General features: G+C 33.5%; 1 protein-coding gene across 12 annotated transcripts in view; it reads right to left on the bottom strand.

Moving 5' to 3' along the window:
* Window positions 1-21,842, bottom strand: part of LOC105498504 (nucleolar protein 4) — a 395,811-nt gene that overhangs the window by 206,380 nt on the left and 167,589 nt on the right. The window contains exon 1 of one of the 12 annotated variants that reach the window (XM_011770703.3): window positions 11,795-12,366. The exons of 10 other annotated variants lie outside the window; for them this stretch is intronic. The gene's annotated coding sequence lies outside the window, so the exon portion shown is untranslated. Of the gene's footprint in view, window positions 1-11,794; window positions 12,367-21,842 lie in introns of those variants that run through there. One more of the 12 variants, XM_024786694.2, reaches the window with a different exon arrangement.

Here is a 21,842-nt window from a genome sequence, read left to right as displayed (position 1 = left end):
ATCATTCCTATTCAACGTATTTCTGGAAGTTCTAGCCAAGGCAATCAGGCAATAGCAATAAATAAATGGCATCAGCCTGGCACAGTGTCTCATGTCTGTAACCCCAGCACTTTGGGAAGCTGAGGTGGGTGGATCACTTGAGGTTAGGAGTTCAAGACTAGCCTGGCTAATATGGTGAATCCCCGTCTCTACTAAAAATACAAAAATTAGCCGGGTGTGGTGGCAAACACCTGTAATCCCAGCTACTCAGGATTACAGAAGGATGAGGCAGGAGAATTGCTTGAACCCGAGAGGTGGAGGTTGCAGTTAGCCAAGATTGTGCCACTGTACTCCTGCCTGGGCAACAGAGTGAGACTCGATCTTAAAAATAAATAAATAAATAGCATCAAAATTGCAAAAACAAAGAAAGTAAAATTGTCTCTCTTTGCAGATTACATCTTATATCTAGCAAAACCAAAGATTCTACCAAAAAACTATTATATCTAATAACCAAATTTAGTAAAGCTTCAGAGTAAAAAATGAACATACCAAAATCAGTAGCATTTCTGTACGTCATAGTGAAATAGCTGAAAATGAAATCAAGAAGGCAATTCCACTTACCATAGCTACAAAATATCCCAAGAAATAAACTTAAGGAAGTGAAAGGTCTCTACAAGAAAAACTGCAAAACACTGATTAAAATAACACAGGAGGACACAAACAGAAATACATCCATGCTCATGAAAAGGAAGAATTAATACCGTTAAGTGACCATACTACTCAAAGCAACATACAGATTCAACACAATCCCTATCAAAATACCAATGTCATTTTTCACAGAAATAAAAAAACTTAAAGTTCATATAGAACCAAAAATGAGAAGAATAGCCAAAGTAATCCTGAGTAAAAAGAACAAAGCTGGAGGTATCATACTATGTGACTTCAAATTATATTACAAAGCAATAGTAACCAATACAGCATGGTGTTGTTATTAAAATAAACACATAGACTAATGGAACAGAGTAGGGAACCCCAAAATAAATCCTCATATTTACACCCAGCTAATTTTGACAAAGACACCAAGAATATATACTAGGGAAAGACACCCTCTTCAATACATGTACAGGGAAATTTAAATACTCATATGCAGAAGAATGAAACTGGATCCATCTCACTATGTATAAAAATCAACTCAAGATGGATTAAAGACTTAAACTTACCCCAAATTATAAAACTACTAAAAGAAAACTACTATAAGGAAAACATTTCAGGACTGGTCTAGGCAAATATTTCACAGCTAAGACTTCAATAGCATAGAAACTAAAACAAAAAGACAAATAATATTATATTAAACTAAAAAGCGCTACACAGTAAAGGAAATAAACTACAAAGCGAAGAAACAACCTGTTAAATGGGAAAGAATACGTGCAAACTGTTCATCCAACAGGGGACTAATACCCAAAATACACAAAGAACTCTAACAACTCAACAATATAAAACCAAATAATGTCTTAAAAATTTGGCAAAGGACATAAACAGACAATTCCCACAAGAAGACATACAAATGGTTAACAGGTATATGAAAAAATGCTCAACATCAGTAATGATCAGGGAACTGCAGATCAAAACCACAATGAGAGATCATCTTAGCCCAGTCAGAATGGCTCTCACAGAAAATAAAATGTAAGAGATGTTGGCAAGGATGTGGAGAAAAGCAAACACTTATACGCTGTTGGTGTGAATGTAAATTAGTACAAGCACTATGAAAAACAGCATGGAGATTTCTCAAAAAACTAAAAATAGAACTACCATATGATCCAGCAATCCTACTACTCGATGTCCATCCAAAGGAAATCAGTATATCAAAAGGATACCTACACTAGCGTGTTTATTGTGCAAAAATATGGAATAAGTTTAAGTGTCCATCAGTAAACAAATGAAAGAAAATATGGTACATATACATAATAGAATATGATTTGGCCATAACAAAGATTGAAATCATGTCATTTGCAGTGACATGGGTGGAACTGGAGGTCATTATGTTAAGTCAAAGAACCCAGGTATAATAAGATAAATACCACATGTTCTCACTCATATATAGGAGCTAAAAAATTTGATATCATGGTGATAGAGAATAGAATGATAGATACCAGAGGTGGGTAAGTGTGTTAGAATGAGTAGGGGAAATGAAGAGAGGTAGATGAATGGGTATAAACTTACAGTTTAGATAGAAAAATAAGTTCTAAGGTTTGATAACAGGCTAAAGTGACTATGATTAGCAACAGTGTACTGTATATTTCAAAATAGCTAGAACAGAGAACTTGAAATGTTACCCTTTTCAAGGTGATGAAATGATAAATAGTCAAGGTGATGGGTGCCCCCAAATAAGCAGGTTTGATCATTACACATTCTATGCATGTAAAAAATACTTACATGTATCACATAAGTATGTAAAGTATTATGTATCATAAAAGAAACAAAATGTAAAATATATAAACAACATACAAATCAGAACATTAAAATCACAGCTATATAATATAGTTATATTATGTCTTATTCTGGAATTTGATCAATTTTGGATATTCTTTTCCCTCATCTTATTGTCACACAATAACAAGGTAGAGAATATGTCACCTAATTTTAAGCGGCTACGCTGGGGACAAAAGACAGGTTTATTACTAAGGGTTCCATATTGAGTAGCATAATAGAATGAGACACTGGTTGTCAAAAGACAACCAGATCACTGCTTTTGCTCATAGGTCTGGGTCGTTTTTTTTTCCCCTGCAAATTCCACATGCAGCATTAATTAGCAAGCTGAAAGCACTTTCATTTTCACTTTTGGCTAGCAGACTTCAATGAATCTCTAATTTACACATTTCAGCTCTGCAGACATTTGCAGAGCAATATTTTAAGAGCAAGTCTTTATTTGGCTTAGCATCCATTTCTGTATAAAGTTAAGATGTGCATTTACTTGTCATTTCAGCAAATCCATGCCACAATTAATGAATGGTTCCAAAAAAATAAGTGTGTGGTCAATCCCATTCCACTTTTCTTTAGCCTGTAAATTGTTAGTTCTTTTGTAGTAACAGCTGAACACAATGAAAACATCAGCAAAACATTGGCAAAATGTTCTTTCCAACAACTGATTCAAAATCATGATAAAAATGAAAAACATATACAGACGGTTCCTGACTTACAATGGTTCAACTTAGCAATTTTTTGACTTTATGATGGTGTGAAAGCAAGACACATTCAGTTGAAACCGTACTTTGAGCGCCCATACAACCATTCTGTTTTTCACTTTCAGCTCAGCATTCAATAAATTACATGAGATACTCAACATTTTATTATAAACAGGCTTTGTGTTAGATAATTCCATCTAACTGTAGGCTAATGTAAGTATTCTGAGCATGTTTAGGGTAGGCTAGGCTGAGATATGGTGTTAAGTACCTTGGGCATATCAAACCCATTTTGATTTAGAATATTTTCAATTTACAATAGGTTTGTTGAGATGCAATCCCATTGAAAGTTGAGAAGAATCTGTGTCCAAAATTTTGGTGACTATATTTTTAAATAAAAACTATTGATTGATCTATTTATCTCTCTTGTTTGGAAAGGTACGTGCCAAACTGTTAATGGAGATTATTGCTGGGGGCACAGTAGATTGGGAGTGAATAACAGGGGATCCTTCCTTTTTCTTTATACATTTTGGTACTTTTTGGAATTTTTTCATGACTATATACTTCACGTGAATATGTAATATTTTATTAATCTTATATTGGTGATAGAAGCTATTTTGAGGATAAAGCTATTTTGAGGTGATTGAAGCCATTTTCCTGAGGAAAAATGCTTCAATGATGAATATGTATTTTTAAAATAAATGTATATTTATTAATATAATTTATTAATCCATTGAACTTTGAAATAAAACAACATGCAAGGCAGGAGTTCTTAGCCCATTAGTACATGGGTGAGCAAACCACTGTGGAAGGGTGAGTCTGAGATACGAACAGAGATAGTGTGTTAAACCAAACTCTGTGTACTTTCCACTTTCCTATGCTGCAGAGCAATGAAAAATGAGTCAATTGTATCATTTAATGGAATCTCCTTGTGTTTCTAACTTAAGTATCACGGAAGATAAACAACGAAAAGAACCATGTGAGATGGATAAACAGCAAAAAGAACCATGTGAGATATGCTCTGGTGACAATGATACAGCCCAGAATTCAGGGCAATCCCATGTGAAAATTGTTCATATAAATTTGGTCAGAAATATATTTTGTACTCGTGTCCTTTTATTGTAAAATTAGTAAAAGATCTATTTGTTCTCTAAAATATTGGAAATGGGTGCAGAGAACATTTAGGTTGGCAACGAACACTCCAGATAATTTTGTCTGATAATCAAAACTATTCTAGGATGAAAAAACATAATGAAAAAATATACCAGATTATAAATCAAGTTTTCTATTGAAGGTCCAATAACACATATTTTGCTTTCAATTACTATTTCCTCTGAACCCAAATATTTAAAATAAGAGTTACTAATAATGTTAGTCCCAGCATTGTTACTTTTCTTGAGATGATAAAAACTATGACATAAATTTTAAGATAGGATGAGCCACTAAGAAAATCAAGTCTTGAGGTCAAAAAGAAGCAAGGCTAAAGTAAAAGGTTAAAATTCTCAGCTTAAGAGAAGAATTTGGGAACAATGCTGTGAGAAGTTGTAACAAAAATTAAGTGAAAAAAATCACATTCTTGGGCCTTTTCCCCCCATTCCCTACTGTGAAGAATGGCAGACAGAGGAAAGAACTAAAGGCAAAGAAAATCCTTAATATTCTCTATGTGGCAGGTGTTAAAAGAAGCACATGTCTCTTTCCTGATATGGGAAATAGTTATCCATGGGGACCTTATTAGCTACAGTGAAAAAAAAAAAAAAACATTTCATTATCACCCTTACATTTCTTACATGCTTAAAGCAATTTCTAAGAAGTGGATTCACATTTGCAGCATTCTTTAATAAAGTCGTGGCCTCTGGGATTTTCTAAATTTCTAAACTTCTTTCAAAGCATTAGAAAAGCATTATAGAATTTCGGTTTTTTTCTTCCTTTTTAAGTTTTAACCTTTTCATAGTTGGAGTGACCGATATTAGACAAAGTTGGAAGTTACAGACAGTATCAATCAAAGTTAATTTCTTATTCTACTTTTAAAATACACCCTGGGTTTGTTCTACAAATCATATTTAGCCATATTGTAATGTTGATTATTGTTCTTAGTATTTATTATATAGGGCTACAGTTTATAATGCTATAGATAGATTTAACTAAAGGTATGGGATATAATTTATTCTATAACAAAATAATAATCTTTAAACAGTTTTCTGTTGCATGAAGTTATGCATGTGATTTACAGAAATACAGGTTCAGGCAGCAATATAAAATTATACATAGGCATGAAGTCAGGAGCAAAAATGAAGACTTTTTCTATAAATACAAAGTTTTGAATATACTTTAGTAAATTCTGATGTTTAGGCTCAGATATTGATCTCATTGACTCTTTTTAAGAGCTGACTATACACTTTGCCTTTTCCTTACTCTAATTTTCATACACGTCTCTGCAACCCATTCCATCAAATCTTTGAATAAGGCTACATACACAAAAAGGCAAGTTCCCTAGCCAGTAATGATGGCTCCCTCTCCCAGATGAAAAACTCTGAAGACATCCCTCCCACCAAACCCCTTTCTATCTGCAAGTAAAGAATTAAACTATGCCAGGAAACATGATGGTATTTTCTAAAGTTGAGAGGAATATGTTCACGATTCCTATCCCAATTATGAATCCTAGTGGATTCACATGAATGATCAAATGTTGAAAAGTTGTCTGTTGATCTTTAATCATATTCCAAAATTTTAAGTAAAGGGTAGGAGAGGTAGAATGTATATTCATAGACTAAATGCTTCTGAAACACCAATCAAAGATGGAAGAAAGGCAAGAAAAAGAAATGTGACCAGTAATTGAAACTGAAACTGGAGATAAGTGATAGTGAGTGGATGCTTTCAGTTATTAAGCATCCAGTGCAGCAAGTTCCATTATATTAGTTATTTCCTTTAATTCCCCAAACAATTCCATGAACTAGTTATCTCCATATTACAAATAAGAGAAATCTCATGTGCTAAAGTCTTCCCAGACTATCATTGCCAACTTGTCCTCACATTCTCCTTTCTGCCAGCACTATATCTTGCACTAATCTTCATCATGACATTTTTCACACTAGGGAAATAGGTCGAATCACACTGTGGTTGAGACCATGAGTTCTGCAGCCAGAAAAACATATAATCAGAACTCAGTCCTGTCATTCACAACCTGTGTGGTTTGCATGTAATTTCTCTGAGCCTTAATTTCCTTATAGGGAGAACAGGGGCAGCTGTAGGATTTACACTACAGTACACGAGTTACAAATAAATGAGTTCATGTCTAAAGAGTAGCTAGCCCAGTACCTCGTCCACATCAAGGAAGGTAGTATGATCTTTGAAGGGAGAGAAAGCCTCTGATTTTCTTCATGTACTTACAGTGTGCTTTGGCAAAAGCAGGTCCATAGTAGGGGTTTATTAAATGCTCATTGAATGAATGACAAATAAACGAATTAATGTATGTATGCAAATATGTATGTATGCATGTATAGATGGACGAATGGATAATCTTTTGCATCCTATGATAGTAGTTTCCCTATTAAAGCTCCAATCATCTTTATAATTTTCCTCTTCCTAGAATAGGATGAGTTTTTGTGAGATAACAGACTATGACCAATAATCTGCTTATTTTTACAGAGATCAAAGCTATACATGGGTACCCAAGAAAAAACAATAAAAACAATTTTTTCTTTACCTTTTCTTGTAGGATACAAGAATGACTCTCTACAATGCATCTTAAGAAATGACAATGTGAGGTGCAGAATGAGCTGGAATCAGCCTCTGTTTATTAGTTATATAACTTTTAAAATATTTCTCAATCTTTCTTAGTATCAGTTTCCTCACTCATAAATCTGGGACATAATAGTAATTGTATGTATCTTACAGTGTTGTGACAGTTCAATGAGATAATGTAAATTAAAGGGTGCATAGTGTAAGGGTTAAAGGATAAGTTTTCTTTGAAGCAGGGAGGCAGTTGCCTCTTCATCGTATCCTCTTCAGTGTGTTTTCCTCTTTAGTGTGTCTTCTCAAAAACATATAGGCCTGAATAAAAGGCCCAAACTTTTGACTTTCCAATTCAAGACTGAGGACTTCTGACCATTAAAACTATAAATGTATACCTCCAGAATTAGCTTAGGGGTCTCTCTCATGGGATAAATAAAAAGAGTTGCATCCATATCTATCAAGAAGATAGAGAAGTTGTGACTGCTCATTCTTCTCACTTTACTGTGTATGTGTATGAAATTCTGTTCAGACTTCATAGTCACTTTTATGTCACTTAATATACTCCATAAAATATTGTGTTATCTCTCTTTCTTTTAAATAGGTACAGAGGGATCTTTTGTTAGAATTGTTTTATTTCTCTATCAATTAAAAATTATAAAGTATCAAACAACTGTTAATTGTTGAGGTTGTTATTGTAATTATTATAATTATGATCATTTCAGGACCACAATGATATAAAATTATAGCAATTATCTATATGAAAAGAAAATACTTTTATCTTTAACTAATTGGATAATTACTACAAAATGCTTTTCCCAAAACTCAGCTGGATATATACATTTTTCCTTTGCCTCAAATTTATTTTTACTGTATATCAATGCCAAAAGCAAAAGTATAAAAGTTCCCAAATTAAAAGTTATTAAATTTTAGAACTGTCAGACTCCAGTAATAAAAGACAATTTTTTTTGTTATACTAGGAGTTTGTATACTTTAAATGAAAAATACATGACAAGTTTTTAAATACTCTAAATGCTATATACCAGCATTAAAGAGGAAACAACATATATATATATACCAGCATTAAAGAGGAAACAACATATAGAGTAGTCCAACGAATGCTGAAGATGCTTTGAAATTTTATGCAATAATGTAATCTAAAACAGACATTTGTAAATGATCTACATTATGCGTAAGTTAGCTATTATAATTAAATGCAATATATGCTTTTAAAGACTTAAAGATCAAACTTAAGATGTCTGAAATCAAATTCATTCCTGCCTCCCATTACCACCACTACCCTCTTCAAAAACTCCCTCTTTCTATTGACTTTCCTATGTCTATAATGGCACCCATGCATTTTCAGTCTTGAAGGTTCTTTCTTTAATGCTACCCAGTCGTGGGTCAAGTCTATCTTCTGTGCTTACTTTACCACACTGCCCACTACAAAATAATACAATTCTCTATTGGTCATGCTCACCAGACTGTTTTTATGAAATCTTGAACATCAGCATTTTGCTCTGTCCTTCTTATCATCTATCCTTTCATCTGTTATTTGGATGAAACCAAATGAATCACCTTTTATTTTGTATTAAATTTTTTTTGAGACAGTCTCACTCTGTTGACCAGGCTGATCTTGAACTCCTGGCCTCAAGTGATCCTTCTGCAACAGACTCCCAAAGTGCTGGGCTAACAGGCATGAGTCACTGCTTGCCATGAGCCTAGCCTGCCAAATAAATCTTGGTTGAATAAATTAATAAATGAAATTCCATAGATTATATGCCTATGATTTCTTTTCCATTTATTTTCTACTTTTAATTTCCAGTATTTCTATGTTAGTTTAGGTTCTTAGTCCTAACCGCCTTCCCCAACTATTATCCTTACTCAACATTTAAAGAATAAATACATCTTAACAGAGCACTCCTTCTACTTTTCATTCCTGGTTCACAAATGCCCATTGACCCCCATCTGCCCTCAAAAGTATCTATCATCAAAAGAACATATCCCAGTCTGACATTCTTTTCTTTCTACAACCTAATTTCAACAATTGCTCTGGCTACCTTCCCCACACATCACGTTATCAATTCGCTTACATGCAACTTTAAGAAAACAAATAAATTTAGCATCTTACATAATTTTCCTGAGACATATGAAGTCAAACTTACAGCATATGGAGAAAAAATTTTCATGGCAGCATAAATCCCAAAATTTAAGAAAGAAAGGAGAAACTGTTGCTATTTAACCGTTCTCTAAAGTGGCCCTTCTAGCTTAACAATGTATCACAGTATTGAATCAAATATGGTCAAATCAAACATTAATTTGATTTTTAAAAGCTAACACAAAACGTGTTCATATTACAGTATTACCTCTTGTGCTGAATAATATTTTTTTCAATACATTTTAAAATACACACATCAACCATCAATCACAATGGGCAGTTTTAGAAACTATCCTTAGTTTATTTAACAGACCATTATACCATTATGAAAATATATATTAATGCTTTATGTGTTGGCTTGTTGAGTGTTCCCCAGCAGAGGTTTCTGTTGTAAATTTCCTGCCCATTCCTTCCTCTTGCCCTTTTCTGTACTCTGGTTTCCCATGCAAAAATTCAGACCATTTCCATATCACCTACCAATCCCAGAGCTTTCAGAAGACCTTGGTGACCTGAAGATTTTTACTCTTAAAATGACTCCTGGACTTTCCAAATGCGATTCCAAACTCTGAGACCAGTTCGGAATAGATGAACTTCTTTCCCAGATTCCTGAAGCATTGCCTTTCAAGAGAGAATCTGACTATGGAGGATGACCTGGTCCTCCCAAGCGATACCTTAGGAGAGCAGGAAGGGCCAAACCAAAATTTGCCTAAGAGAGATTACAAGTCCCTGCCAGTCTTCAGTTGACTAGCCATTTGTGTCTAGGTCAGCCACCACTGTATTTTCAAAAGACATAAGCACAGATGACAGGGAATGGAGAATTCTAAGAAACATAAAATTTTATTTTAACTGGTTAGCAATACTTATTGAAAATCTTTGGTTAAGGTAATAAATTGGCTAAGTCCCTGACCGTTTTTAAAATTTATTATTATCATATATATATATACACACACACACACACACTTTACTCTGTTATCTCAATAAATGGTGCCCATTTTTTTCTTAGCTATTCTTTTTCTTTACTAGTCCTATTTTGTTAATTCTGCTCCCTGCATCATGCAGCGACCCTCTAAGTTTCACTCTTCCTGAAATAAAGTCGTTGGTTTCTCTCCTTTCTACCTAAAGTCTATGAAGGGAGATACACTACTTTTGTTTGTTCTCTGGGGAGGACAAAAGGAACACAATTACCTCTTTCCTTTTGTAATTTTTAAAGGTCCTGTCCTGAAGTACTAACAGAAATCACCAAAAAGAGGTTGTTGGAATAATTTATGATCATTCATTGAGAGGGACTCCCTGACTTCCTGCTTTGTCTCCATTTTCTTAAGAGTACCAGGTTCTGCATAGTTACAACCTAAATGCTATTAAGCAAAGTATGACCCTTCTGGTTTTGTGTGTACTTCCTAACATATGAAGATAATAATTTCATCTAACATTTTAATATACCTGTTCAACTCGAGGACCTATGGTCTCTTCTAGCATTAAGTTTCAGGGAAAAGAAGTGCATGTGTTATCTGTGCTCTGTTTTTGCAGCAACACCCAAGTCTCTCTATTCTGAGAAATTAAAACAGCACACTTCAATTGGCAATTAAATATTTTTATGATAATAGCTATATTTAGCATAGATTATAATGTTATTTGTAGTGTGTAGTACATTACTAGCAGGATTTTACACAGGGGAAAAAATCCCAGTTTCTAAATATATGTTACCAACATGTAGACATGATGGAAACAATTAAAAAACATCATGTATCATGGAGGTAGCCTGATACAATTTTCATCATGAATTATTTTAAATACAAAATAAATACATTCAGGGGAATACACACTGATAGTCATAAACACAAGGGTTATATATTAATATAATATGTAAAATCTACATAGTTTGGAAAAATTCTTTTCAATTTTGTATGTGGATTAAAGTGTCTTTTGAGGTAATTAAGTTTTTGAAAGACTAGATATCTCCACAATAGATACTAATATCAAATTTTTAAAATCCATAACAAGGTTCCTAGCTTCTAAGCTAAAAATCATATGCCTCATAAAAATTGTGGAAGGAATTGTATAAGTACAAACCAAAGGCGAAAAGAAAATAAACAAACCCATATAGACATAGACATTCCCCCAGAACAAAATCCATTTGAGGCAATCAACCAAAAATCCTGAAAGGTATACACATTGCACATGCCTTATGCTGAAAAGTTGAGTACCAGCACCAGACAGAATAGCTACATTAATTGCTCTTTCCTCAAAAATGCCTTTTCATCATATTATAATGAACTAAAAAACCACACCACTTGCATACTTCTAAATGGATTTTTAAAATATGTATGCATAATTGAAAAAGGACATTTACAAACCTAAAATGAAATTTCATCACTTTTGGTGTTGAAGAAATACAACTTGCTTACACATACAGATTTTTCTGTGAATATTTTTTCTCTCTCTTTATGGAATTTTAGGTTTAAATGCACAACAATCTAGGGTAAATACATTAAATGCCAAAAGCATATAATACATTCTTTTTGCTTATCTGATTTTACCATGCTCCTGAGATTTTAGATGGATATTTCAAAAGTACCTAAAATTTTTCCTCAAGTTTCTGATCTGGTCAAACCTTATAACAACTGAACTAGGAAAACATTGGCATTTATCAGTCTCCTCCTGTCATTCTACTGCTTCATGGGACAGTCTTTAACAAGACTTAGACAAACCTCATTCATCAATATTCTACTCTGGAGGAGCTGACACTTACTGTGAATTCTGCTCTTCAACTTAAATACCAATGTCTGTGGCAGGCCAATTCTATCATTGCAGATCCAGCATCCCTCAGGCGAGGTCCAACCTTTCTCTCGAAGTGCACCCAGGGATTAGTCTGACTTCCCCTAAATTCTCTCCTCTGCACAGTAAGAGCTAATCTTTCCTGTATGAAGCAGGAGATGGTGTTGCTATGACAACGGAGCACATTCTAGCAGTGGGACTACTGAGATGAGCCTTCAAAGACTCAGGGAAACATGCACTCAGTCTTCCTCCGGGGCTATGGGCTCCTTCCTTGAGGATTTAATCTCCCAACAAGTTTTCTGTCAGACTGGGTTGTTGATTATCTGTGCATTTTGCTACAGGGAGATCACTGGTTAAGAACATGGCTGGAAGATCACAGTTATTTAATAAAAGTGCCATTTTCAGTTTTAATAATTTTTCAGTTTGAATACTCAGTCTTTGTTAAAACACTACCCCCATTTAAATTAAAAGCATTTTGCTTACTTTTAGATTTTTTAAAATGATTATAATGAGTTGAGAATGGCACTGTCAAGGAGAAGCTTTACCTTTTTTTTTGTTTGTATATCATCACCATTGTATCAACTTGAAGGTTACATACAGACACACACACACACACACACACACACACACACACACACACACACATCCATTTTCTCTCTCTAGCGTCAACGTCTGGAGCCTTGAGGTTTCAGGGTGGGGGAGGGGTATGCTAACAAAAGCAAATCCTGCAGCCACATTTTGCATACATATCTTAGCCACAGAATAACCACAATAAGTGCTAATCATTTAGAAAAATAATTACAAGTGGAATTTAAGTGCCTGTGCCACAGCAGAAGCGATCTAGTATCAAGCCATAACGTAGGAGGGCAGATTTCATATGTTATTTTCAAACATGACAGTTAAATTTTTTGGAAAATAATGAACACATACATTAATATATACATATTAAACAGTTGATAGCACACTGTAATCGTTTTGACTGTTTTGAACATTGAACATTCATTTTTCTTCAGAACCATTGCTGCGATTCAAACGACTACATCCTTTTCATTGGAAGGAAAGATACAGGGCAGGAAAAGTTTTCCCCCGCAGCAGAGGTTCAGTTTACTCAATCACCCTGAGTCAGGTGCTCACCCAGGGAGTCATCTGACCTGTCCTCTTTACTCCTTAATTTCCCTGTAATCTTTTCTATTTCTCAACCTTTCATGTGAGGAGCATGCATACCACCCTTCCCCCACTGACTGCAATTATTCTCCTTTGTGGCTGAAGCAATAGAATCTATATCATCTACATCTATGCTTTCAAGTGCTGAGAGCGAACAGGACTTTATGGATGTCGCTGTCACTCAGAGGTGTGAGGATCTATATGATAGTTAGATTCAATGCCACATTGGCCTTCTAGAAAATCATAGGGCTATCTTTAGTTACTTCTTGATTGTCATCCTAATGAGTTTGAAAAGCTTTACGATATTAACTAGAATCTCATTATTGCACATAATGCATGTATTTACATTTAGTAGTTCATTTAAAAGACACGGGGCATTTTAAAACTTATTTTGATTTGTATTTTTTATTTCCATCATAGTAAAAAATGCAGTTAAATTTTTGCTAATGTGTGCCTTGGAATATATCTCCAGGATACACATGTACCCACTTCACAATATATGCAGATAATTTTTCCCCTTATGATCCTCTTTTCAGAGCTTGCCCTGAAGATGCATTCTCATAATTCAAAAAGTTATAGCACCTGTTTTCATTATGTTCATTATTATCTAATTAGTAAAGGGTTTTCTTTCTTTGAAAAAAAAAATTCACTCTTATATTCAGGGAAACTGGATAAATGCCAACACATGTAAACAACACATGGTTTACTTTCAAAATCAATCAACCAGAATTATTTATTTCTAAATAATTTCTTAGTTAAAAATGTGTTGAAATAATTTACTGCTATAATAGATAATGTTTACTATCTGCTATTCCTTTAGGACTGACTACCTGGACATCAATCATATTATATATTGTCTAGCTTCCCCAAGAAGACAATATTGTTTGTAGAAAAAATTATTTAAGTAGTTATGGTGAGTGTGCCACAACTTAGATTTGGATGTTAAAAGTGAGTTATAAACAACTAAGGTTATACGAATTCCAGAAATCACTACTGCAAGAAATTTAATAGTTTTTAAAATTTTTTCTCATGTATTATTTTTATGAGCCCTAATTTTTCAACATAATATTCAGTAGATCTGGTAAATTGCAATAATATGTTTGTCTTAGGGGAAATAGGAAAAGTGAGAATAGGAAAAACAGCTCTTTTCACAAAACAGGTTTTAAATATAAACCCCAAGACAGTTCTGAGTAAAAAGACTGAAATATTGGAGCCTATGGTAAGGGGAGCAAATGGGAAGTTGAGAACAATTTTTTTCTAAAATGCCGCCTTTCATGGAAAGGCTTGAATATGGCCTCTAGACTTTGTCTAGACACTGAACACAAACTCTAATGACAAACTGCATTACTAATCTCTGTTTCAGTTTTCTCACCATCAGAATGGACATAATAATAGCACCTTTATGAGAATTCAAGGAGTAAATATGTATAAATTTCTCATAATAATGCCTGACATATTGAAAATACTATGTAAATGTTAGGTGTCATTTAGGACCTTGAAGACAGGGATTAAATATTATTCAGCTTTGTCTCCCCTGTTCTTAATACAAAGACTGCTATCAGGTATATACTTAATAAATGAAAGGTATTTTTCATAAAATCTATATGATTGTAATATTTAAGAAAGCAAAGTGAATAGACAATACTTTAGAATTCTAAATGTATCAGAAGAAAAATATAAATCTTTCTACATAATTATTATTGGTATATAAAATTCAATAAATTAATATGTATTCAAGTAATCAATGAAGTACATTTTAAATATATCATGTTCTTTTATGCTCATTATATTTTAAAAATTATTTGCTAAACGATAAATGAATATGTATTCAAGTAACCAATGAAGTACATTTTAAATATATCATGTTCTTTTATGCTCATTATATTTTAAAAATTATTTGCTAAACGATAAGTAAACAACATAAGTAGGATTATCTTTGACTGGGAATAATAATAACATATCCTTTAGTTTTATAACAGAATGAGTGATCACTTATTAGAAAATTGATTTAGCATCTGCTTTAGTAGATATTGTAGTAGGTGCTGGGATACAAAGACTTAGACCACTATGCCTGTCTTCACTGAGTGCACAGTTTAATGCGGGAAGCATACACTCACTCAGCATAGTCTGTGTGCCAGGCACTGCTCTGGGTGCTGGAGATATGACAGTGAACCAAACAGAGAGAAATGTCTACTATAAGGAAGTTTCTCCCTGCTTGTGTGTGTGTGTGTGTGTGTGTATGTGTGTGTGTGTGAGTGTGTGTATGTTTTCAGGGAGGGGAAATGAATATATTTTAAGTATAAGTGCTTCAGAGGAAAATAAATTCAAATTTTGGAAAAAGAAAGGCAGTAGAAATAGGTATAAAATTTTATTTTAAACAGATACATTTAATGCAAATTGATAAGGGCCATAAAAGAGCCACAAAGAAAGCACCATGCAACTAGGAAAAAGAGTGGCTAACACTCTCCTAAGGAATATGGGAAGGTTTCATAGAGGGAGTAGTCAAAATCTAATGAGGATTAAATATGTAAAAAGGTTCTTACCTATATATTAACCAGTATTTACTCACACCATCTATATAATTTAATATCTATTAAAACAAAGTCAATACATAATATCTAAGGATACTAAAGTATCAGGAGAGAAATATAAATTAGTCTAATAACCAATCCATTACAGGTTTACAATGTTCAAAAATATTCCTTTAGTTAAAAAACATGTTATTCCAGCAAATGGAGTAATACATGGCTGATCTATAAAAGTAAAAGTAAATTGCTCTTACTTTTGACACCATTGTCTTTTTCTTTCCTAAGATAAAAAACAACTAAAGAAGCATAATTATAACTCACTTTATTTGTACAGCAAAATAAATTCCAGCTGGCTTAAACATTTAAATCTTTTTTTAAAAGCTGTACAAGTACTGAAAGAAGTTAAGGAAAATGTTTTAAACACAAACATAGAGGAAAACAAACTTTGGAGTATCTGTCAGATAAATAATTGGCTGTTTGGTCCAGAAATCTACAAATCTATTTCCACACTTTTAAATTATTTGTTAAACAATCATTTATTCAGCAGCAGTCATGTGCAAAGTATTAGGAATAGAAAGAAAAATAAGATAGTATTTAATTTCTGGAAGCTTATGGTCTAGTATTATAGTACAGATGGACAAAAACATAAGATTTTACCATTCAAAGTGCTAATTATTTTTATAAAATTATACACAGAATGCTATGACAGAATCTAGGAGAGAACTTTTTCCTGGTATAGGGAGGTAGGCGTATGAATCTAACAAGCATGTAGATACAATCATAATGGAATAGACTGGAGCAGTCCAATGTTCCCACTGAGAATAACCAGAATAGCTAATTTTGAAATATAGATGATTAAAATCTATTTAAAGGCATCAGACAGCTAAGAGGTAACTAGGACTTGAGAGCCCAAGATCCCTGAGGGAAGGACATCAGAAAATGTGAACCAACATTCTGTAAGCAGCTTTTTCCCTCAGGGAAAACACCAGTTTTGGTGTGAAAAGAGAGACGAAGAATATGAACATACTTTGCTAATAGGTAGATAACTTTTGGAACTCTTAAAATACTGAAGAAAAAATGGATTTCAGATTGAAGATGGTAGCAATGATGTAAATAGTCAAGATTGCAGAGAGAAGGTAGTAGCAGAGAAGTGAGACCACCATTCTATGGATTTGCCTTTAAGGCTTTGCATATTCTTAAATTGCCAAGAGCAAAAGACAAATGAGACAAGCAGAAAAGTGTTGGAAAAAAAAAAAATACAGTAGTGTGTGCTGTACTCTCAGTTCTAAACTAAAAAGCCAAAGGCCATTAGGAAGGAAGAGCTTTTATGAGGCATCCTGGCTCTCAGTTGGGACCACCAGTAGGTTAGACCCTATGAGTGGAAGGAAATATATGGAGATAAGAACTAAAACCCGGCATCAAGTCAGTTCAATACTTAATTTAATTCAAATGATCTGTGCCCCCTTATCTGCTGGAAGATGGGAAACTCCAGATAACATTCCTAAGACCCTCTCTATTATCACTCTACTATTTTTTGTACAAATGTCCCAACTTAAGAAACATATTTAAGAAAATAATGCTAGGAATACACAGGAAACAGATAAATGGTAATATCAGTTCTATGCTGATAAATGTTTAATAACCAGTTTCCAAAAAAAGGGTACAATATTATAATTTTACTGATATAAAAGATTTTTAACATGGTTTATGAATTATAAAATATTCAATACTCTATTATAAATTTCATATATCCAATTGATTCTCTCAGAATACTCTCATTGATTTTTACCAAACTATTATATTTGTAGGCAATGACAATCAAGATAACTGCAATTGATGATCAAGCATGCTTCAACATGGATGTGGGTTCATTTTTTTATTTACTCACGTTTATGAGTAAGATGAAAGTGAATGTTAAAGGTGAATACTGGAAATTCACATACTTGTCAGTCATGCAAGCAAATTCTTTTGTAATTATTTGTAATTACAAAATATTTGTAATTTTATTTATTTGTAAATGCTAGATAGTTGGTATAATTTCAATCATTTTAAATATGTTAAGACTTGCTTTGTAGCCTAACATGAGGTCTATTCTGAAGAATGTTCCATGTGCACTTGAGAAGAATGACTGGAGTGTTCTTTATATGTATGTTAGGTCCAATTAGCTTACAGAATTGCTCAAGTCCTCTATTTCCTTATTCATTTTTTGTTTGGTGGTTGTTCTACCCATTATTAAAAGTGGGGTATTGAAGTCTCCTACTATTATTGCGCTGCTGTATGTTCCTTCCTTCAATTCTGCCAATGTTTGCTTCATCTATTGGGAACTCTGATATTGGGTGCATGAATATTTATAAAATATTATATATTTTCTTGGTGAATTGGCCCTTTTATAATTATGTGATATTTTGTTCTCTGTCTCTTCTAACAATTTTTATTTTAAAGTCTCCTTTTTTGATGTTAGTATAGCACCTCTGCTCTTTTTTAGTTATCACTTGCATAGAATATGTTTTTAATCTTTGTGACTCTCAGCCTATGTGTGTCCTTAACATCTAATATGTTAGTCTCCTATAGACAGCATTTAGTTTGATCCTAATTTTTTAAATCCATTCAGCAAATTGTATCTTTTGATTAGGGAGTTTAATCCATTTATATTTAAAGTAATTACTGATTTAGGGAAGGAGATACTATTGCCATTTTGTTAATTGTTTCTGTATGTCTTATAACTCTATTACTTCTCCTTTCCTCTCTTATTGCTTTACTTTTGTCTTTTGTTGACTTTTTGTAATGGCATGCTTTGATTTTATTTTCATTTCCTTTTGTGTACATTGTTACTGTTGCAATTAGATAAAACATTACGGTTATAACAAAACATTCTATATAATATATGTTATATATTATATTAATATATTCTATATTGCATATTTCCATATTATATATATTTTATATATAACATATTAAACAAATTATAACATTTTATTTTAAACTACTAACAACTTACTCTACTCCTTATTGTCCCCACTTTTATGTTATTGATGTCACAAAGTACATCATTATGTGTTTTATATCCATTAACATATATTTATATTTGTTTTTATGTTTTTGTCATTTAAATTTTATATAAGAATTAAAAGTAAATTTGTGCACCAAAATTATAATAATACAGGTTACTATATTTGGTCATGTATTTTTCTTTACTGAAGTTTGTATTTTCACCTAGCATTCTTTGAAGGACTCACTTTAGCATTTCTTGTCAAGTAGATCTAATAGAATGAACTTCCTCAGATTTGTCTGATAAAATCTTAAATTCCTGTCCATTTTTGAATTATTTTGTTGGCTGTAGTATTCTTGGTTGATAGCATTTTTTGCTCTCAACACTTTGAATAATATTATCACACTTCCTTTGGCCTATAAGGTTTCTGCTGATAAATTCTCTGATAATCTTATAAAGGCTACAATGTACATGATGAGTCTCTTTTCTCTTGCTGCTTTCATAACTCTCTTTGACTTTCAACAGTTTGATTGTAATGGGTGTTGGTGGAGTCTCTATGGATTCATCCTGATGGTAGTTGGTTGAGTTTCTTGAACATGTATATCCATTTCTTTCCTCAGATTTGGGAAGTTTTTTTGTCATTATTTCTTCAAATAAACTCTCTGCCCCTTTTTCTCTCTATCTCTTTACTCCTTCTTGAATTCCCATAATTTGTATATTGGTCTGATTGATGTTGCCCCGTAAGTCCCTTAAGTATTGTTCACTTTTCTTCATTCCTTCTTTTTTTTTCTCTGCTGTCCCAACCATTTCAAATGTCCCATCTTTAAGTTCACTGATTTTTTTCATCTGCCTGATCAAGTTTGCTATTAAGTCTCTCTAAATATAATTTTTCAAGTCAGCAATTCAGTTATATTTTTCAGCTCCTGAATTTCTATATGATTCTTTCGTATAGTTTTCACTGATACTCTCAATTTGTTCATACATTATTTTTAGGATTTTCTTTAGTCATCTTTCTATGTTCTTTTTTGAGCTCACTGACCATATTTAAAATAGTTGTTTTTAATTATTTGTCAGAAAGTTCAGTGATCTGTCTTTCTTTAGGGTCTATATCCAAGGTTTTGTTTTGTATATTCATCAAGCCACATTTCTTTGTTTCTTTGCATATCTTGTGATATTTCCTGATATTTGAGATTTGGGCATTTGTGAAGACATTCACCTGCCCAAGCCATTATGTACTGGATGTGTGCAGAGAATGGCTTTCATCAGTGAGCCTAGCTATATGTTTGGGAGACTCTCAAAACGTTTCTGAGGATGTTTCTCCTCTGGGCTTGTGTATGTGTCTTTACTTCTCTCAAATTCCCTAAGCAGCTTGCCCTTTTTTTCTCAGGAGCTCATAATCTCCTGCTTCTTCTAGCATCTGCCTGTAGAACTACAGAATCTCTGCAGCTCTGAGGCTCCAACATGCCAAACCTCTTGCCTCTTTTTTCAGTGGTTTCCAAACTCTGCTACTGTTCCCATCAGTGCTATGAGACAGAAACCAATACTTTGGGAAGCCCCTAGACAAACCAGAATATCTGACTCACAATCCACTCTCTTGTTGCTATTGTAAAAGAGGAGCCCTTGTATGGAATGTTTCCTCCAGTGTGCACTATGCTACTCCGACTCAAGAAAAGGACATGGGCATGCAAAATTCTCTGAACTTTACTAGGATCTTTTTTTGGTTTTGCATTGGTCTGGGTGCTGCTACTTCTTAACTGGACAATACAGTTCTTAAAAAGGGATTCTGGTCCGTATATTGTTAACTCAGTGTCTTCAAGGGGGGAATTAGGGCCTGGGGCCTCTTGGTTTGCCATCTTGCCAATATCACTTTCTGTTAGTTTAATTTTAACCAAAATGCTGAGAAATACTTAAAGTTGATAGTTGGTTACTGAAAAGTAACATTGAACAAGGCTTTAGTGGAATGCAATACAACCCTCGACTTAGGAAAATTTGTTTCTTCTCTAGCTTAAGGCATAGGGGTAAGTCCTGGAGTACTTAATGAACCCTAACATGTCCCTCTTAAAGGTTTAGAAACAGGGCAATTCTAATACTAATCATCACCTTAAAGCAGGGATTTCAGTTAAGCATCACCTTAAGGCAGGGGTTTTACACTGTTTGGAGTTCCTGAGAATCTAACGAAATCTACCCCTCCCCCCACCATGTACTTATATTTACATATATCCTCTCTTCCTCCAAAATTCACATGTATGCACATGTACACTCACGAGCACAAATAATTTGGCACATGATTTATTCACCTGGTGCTCAGATAAAGAATACTGCTATATTGAAAAAACTATGTGACTTCTGTTTATATTGGGCTTCTAAGGTTAAGCCTAGATAAAACTAAACTGTCCTTTGTCTTGTATACATGCCGCTGTCCTGACCTAGTCAAGGTCTCAATCAAATCTGTGTTCTAGAATGAGAGTAGAACTGAATTTCAGGAGTGTGGGTAAATGGCCTATCAGTGGCATCTGCTCTTGCCCTGAAAGATCTGTGATCTATCTTCATTAATAATAATAGTAATATGTAACAGTATCTATTGACAATATTATTTGCTAGGCAATTTGTTAAATACAAATTAGAATATGATTACATGCACTGGACGGTCAAGGAACACTTCCTGAAGGAAGTTGCACTTGAAAGTTTTTTGAGGGTAAGATACATCTTATACATCTCAGCTCTAGTTGCACATTGCTATGAAAATAGCAAGTGAATATAAAATACTGCTCATAAAATTAATGTTAATTATTACACAGTTTAAGTTACTAATAGCTTTGCCTACTTTAAGCTTCTGTGATTATTCTGCACTTCATGGATTTTAAAAATGCAGAGCATGATTTCAGGAATTGTAAATGACTTTTTTGCTTATTGATTTCAGCTATTGATAATTTGCCAGTTATTTTTTTCTCATAAATGTCATTCCTCCCATTCTCTTCATTGTATACTAAACTCTGGCCATAATGATGCTATGCTATATCCAGCTCCTCACTTTAACAGGCCTGCTCACATATCCAGGTCTATACTGTGCTCTTCCTCCACTGGCCTATTGTTCCTTATTTCTAACTCTTTGTTTTTGCCTCTGCTTTGTCCTGCTAGGTGAGGCCTTTATCTTTCTAAAAATTTCTCCTGCTGGCTTTCATGTCTTGAGAAAACTTTACTGGTAAAACCCTTACAGACATTTATCATCTGGGTGTAATGAGACTCCTATGTGCCTACATCTAGCAAGCACTTGTCATATTCCATTGTAATTATCATTAATTTTGCAATCTTCATAGCAAAACTGTGAACTTCATGAATGT

Source organism: Macaca nemestrina, chromosome 19, assembly GCF_043159975.1.
Source record: "Macaca nemestrina isolate mMacNem1 chromosome 19, mMacNem.hap1, whole genome shotgun sequence".
Lineage (NCBI taxonomy): Eukaryota > Metazoa > Chordata > Mammalia > Primates > Cercopithecidae > Macaca > Macaca nemestrina.
Note: the sequence above shows the minus strand (reverse complement) of the source record. Positions and strands in the feature narration are given on the sequence as shown.